Here is a 5054-nt window from a genome sequence, read left to right as displayed (position 1 = left end):
TCGCCATAGTTACAGTAACAAAAACATTTTTCTTTTATTTCCTTTAAAAGGCTACAAGAGTTTTGGGTAAATTTGATACATTTGTAAAGAAACATAATACCCTTAAGCTATCTTAAGTAAATGTGTAGAGCCCTGATATAAAAGAAAGTGAAATCTTGAAGTGTAAAATATATATATTGTATATCAGATGAGATCATGTATTTTGTTTACGTTTTTCAAATGCTTTTGTGTTTAAAGAGAGTGTTTAATACAAAACTGAGTAAGTACTTTTTCTGCACTAAAACATTAAATGAAATAGGAGAATGTTTCAATATCGGAAACTAAAACTACTTTTGCCTTAATTTAGTGTGGATAAGTCTATCAATAAAAAAATACAATTTTAAGCCCGTTTCGGGCTAAAATATAATGTACAGGTATGGACATTTTTTTTCTCTAAATTTAATTTTTCTCAGTATTTGAACTTCCTTTTACCTTGGTTTGCACTATAAAGCTTAAAAATTTTTCTATACGAAGGGATATATTCAAAATTAATCGGCATCAATAGATTTAAAAAGAAATTTAAAAAGAAATATTTCAATATATTTAAATTTCCTGGTAAAACGTACGTTGAATGTAGATTCAGTAATATAGGCAGTGCAGGCACATAAAACAAGAAAACCAAGTATCATATAATTTTTTAATAAACAAATAAAATCAGAAATGTACATTTTTTGAAATACCTTAAATTCAAAAATCGATAAAACGTTGATCAGGTTTTCTAAGCGTGTGTAAAATTCGGCGTTTTGCCTGCATTAAGATATGCCAATATTTTGGCGCAATTTATTTAAGCGGAAAAAATTCAGCTTTTTGCAGATAAACACTGAGAGGAGTAGTGAATATTTTAGGCATTAAAATTTTAGCAGTCTACCACCATAATGCTCAAATAAGCCAAAATTAGAACTCCGGTAAAACAACCCTCTTTACATATATAGATGAGCATCTTCGCTAGCCAAGGGTTTATTGGTCCGCAACGCTCCTCATAAACCCTGAGTTGATATGCACTGTAAAATGCCGGTCACACATAGCGCCATTTTTTTAATTCTTCAGAAAGAACGATTATTCTGGTTGAAGCAAACTGCCAATGAAATATATGTTTCGGTAGAAAATTATACACAATATGGCGAGTTCCATGGAAACTAGAGGTACTGTGAGCAATGAGCTCACTATATGAGACCCTCCCGCCTTCCATAATGTCGATGTGTTGCTATTGTTTTACGGTAATGTGTAAAGAGGAATAAATCGTCCAATCAAACGTTATCTGGAAGCTTCTGTATGTGACGTCATAGGTAAACATATAATGGCAATGTCCATGTTTTGCTATGGGAAACCTAAAATTCGTGCAAATAAAAATGTAAAATACGAGGTCACAATGGCAATATGTAATAAAGATTCTGTGAAAGTTTCATTAAATTTTACTCAATACGAGGGCCGTTCAAAAATTACGCGGACTGTGCTATTATTTACTCTTACAGACGTCATATAGTTATGAAATTTCACAAAAATATGTATCCTAAAAATTCTTATAAATTTTGAGCAAAATTTCTGTATTTTAAAAAATTCTACGAAAATTATCGGTATGTTAATATCGCTAATAGGTGGGTACGGAACACGACAAAAAAACTGAAGGAAAAGCATGCGGAATCCAAAATTTAACTAATTAATTTTCAATATTTCGCAATGTCTTTCTACAACTTTTTCAAATGTATCTTTAAATTGTTCTATTATTATGTATTTAAATTTCTGACATGATATTTGAAGTAGTAACAGAAATATAGTATTTTTTCGCTGGTGCGATATCCATGATAACTCCTGTAAAAACGACGTCTCCTGGATTGACGGCGCAACACACTTTTGTTAAATTATGTGTAATGTTCGAGATATCGCCAACATACATCCAAAAGTTGCATAATAAAACATGTAGTAAACTACCTAGGGTATTCGTGACATTCAACCACAAATAGCAAAATTAAGTTTTTGACCGTTTAGACCTCCGTAAAAAGGCTATACGGGAGGACGGGAAGAGGATTATCGACGAAACTTTATCTGGACTGTAAAGAACGTGATTGAGAGTCACCAATATTACACTATATATCATTAATAACTGCAGTTCTTGGTATGAAAAAAAGAAAATCTTTTCTTGTTTTATAGATTTTAAGCTCGACAAGAAATGGCGTTTGGATGTTGAGCAGATAAAAAAACTCAAACTATACAAGTACTCTTGGGAAAATGTTGAGAAAATGATAGCTCAATCAAACTCTTTTTATAATGCCTGTGACGTCGAAGATTTTGCTGCTCCGTGACTCAATGATTTATAGCGTATGACCATATCAGTAAAGATTATTTCATATAATATGCGACATTTTGCCCGATTATGTTGTCAAATATTTTTTCTGTGCAACAAGTCCGCGTAATTTTTGAACGGCCCTCATTGTATAAGAGGAGTTGCATATAAGAGATAAAGCATAACACACGGACGGACAGACGGAGGCACGGAAATCCCGATGACTATATACCCTCCCGCTTTTCAAGTGGGTGTATAACAACATTTGGAATACCGAAATTAAATTATTTCCAACAAGAAGCGATATATGTTTTAACGGACAGACGTGAGTGTTCATAGGAACAAAAGATTGTTTACACGTTGCGGACCGAAAACCCTTGGCTAGCGAAGATGATAGATGAGAGAACAATCGTGTTTTATTACTTAGGAAAAGAAAGAGAAATCTCTGGTGATTATATTTTCTCAATTACAAAATAAATAAAAAAAAAAATGAAAATCTCTTAATTATGAAAGTCATATTTCATCGGGACTCAGTTTCCGAGATTAGAATTTTGATATTAACGTTAAAATGTTCAAAAATTCAAAAAAGTAAAAAAAAAATACCATAAAAATACTAATTTATGTACGTATAATTGTGTTTCAGAAATATCCTCCAGGTGTTCTAAGTACCATGTTCGCCAATCTGGCTTTGGACCCTTTACAAGTAATTATGATATGGAATTACAATGTTAATGTACATGTCAAGTTTCATAAACATATGCCGACATTGTAGTATAGATATGAAGTTAAATCACGAGTGTATATTAAAGTGTCAATTAATTTAATAAAATTATTTTTAAAAAATGAAAATGACTAAATAGACACATATAGTCTATTTGGTATTTATATCTATACATTGTTTTCAATAACAAAAACAAATAGATATACATGTAAAACGTAATAGACACACCGAAGAGATCAACGTCCATTTTGTTAAAAGAGCTGGCACAATTCAAAGATTGACAATATCCATGTATTTTGGAGACCAGATCTTCATTCAATCTACTGAAATTCCCATGGGTACCAATTTTTGCAGACCTAGTTTTTGTATTTAGGAAACTCTTGTTGTGACCTTATGTCGATACGATATATGTAGTGAACTTGAAGTAAACGATATCACAGAGTCTGACACATCATTCTGTTTTATTATAGGAATATTAAGAACAGAATTTTGAAAAATTTTGCGATGTGAAAACTCTTGACATTTAACTTACCATCTAAATAAAAGTGCGAAGCACTCTAATATTAAGTTTGTGCAAAAAAATGTCAAGAGTGTTGTTTAATTAGTGTTAATTAAATGTTTAATTCTAATAATTCAAATTACCAGTACGAATTTTTAAAAATTATTTAAATTACTTCTCTTTGAGGCTTCATACAATCCTTTAAGCTATTTCTGTACGGCTTAGGAATACTTTATACCGCGAAGGAACGTAATGGAGATGAAATTCGAAAGAGTTCAACATAAATTTTCAAAACAATAAATAAATAAATAAACTTATAAACACTTACCGAATGCTGATTACCTGGTAAGTCAAGAAATATCGTAATTACGCAGCGCTGTGAAGGCTTAATAAATCAACGGAAAATAGAAGTGCAAAAAACGGGAACGGTTTTTAAAACTGAATTCATTTTTTTTATTGAGTTGTTTTATTACCAAAGAACTTAAATACTTATACAAATAGGATAGTATAACCTACTCTGTACTGTATGACGTTTGGTCCCATCGATGGACAGTCACGTGATGAATGCATAGTACGTGTACTGAATGTAGGTCATTAACAAATGTCAATATCGCAAGGGTATACCCTATTTTAAATGAAAATTCAAGCTATTGATTGTGTCTGTGTACTTTGTACTTTCTGTGTGTTGCTGCTTTGAATAGAATTCGCGTTTTGATAGTTAAAATTTCAGGTAAATAGTCGAAATATGTTTGACTTTTACCAAATATTTCATGTACTTGCAAAGTCACGGTCTTGATTTAAAGAAAGCAGCAGCATTTTTCAAGTTAAAGAACATATACTTTATCTATATTCAAAAAATTGTTAAGGTTTATTTAGTGTATGCCCTTGCGAAAGAACGATTTAATGAGGCACCTCGATGTAAAATATACTTAACCTGAACATAGAAAATACGACAAAATTATTTAAACACATTCTCTCGATAGTTAATGAATAATAGCACTCAAATGTAAATGATAATTTGTTTTATAATTAAACAAAGTTGTCATTGTTAAAAAAATTCCTCAATCTGTCTCTCACAGCACATGAAGTACGTCATTTCTACCAAAATGACGTCATGATTGACAAGTTCAATGAGATCAGTTATTTGTTTATAACCTGCTGTATGGGATTTAACTAGCAATTTTTTTTAATGCATTGATAAGTTTTATTGTTGTTTATTATGCTAATACAATTTAAAGTTGCAAATTATTTCATTTTCTGGTATTATGAGAAATACATAAAAGTCATATTTTTGTGTGACGTCACAGTAAACTTTTTCCGTATATATTAGGCCCGTCTCCTTTTTCAACTTTAACAATGCTGCGTACGAGTTACTTCATAATAGTTCGTCCTTGACCATGGCCATGTTGACATTAACGACAACGCTCAGAGCGATAGTTACAGACTGACGATGCATTTGATTTGCACTGGCTTGTTCAATGATTGAGGAAGAATATAGAAAGTAATAATATGAA

This window comes from Saccostrea cucullata, unplaced genomic scaffold, assembly GCF_032062105.1.
Source record: "Saccostrea cucullata isolate Sc308-1 unplaced genomic scaffold, CSIRO_AGI_Scuc_v1 ctg8211, whole genome shotgun sequence".
NCBI lineage: Eukaryota > Metazoa > Mollusca > Bivalvia > Ostreida > Ostreidae > Saccostrea > Saccostrea cuccullata.
Note: the sequence above shows the minus strand (reverse complement) of the source record.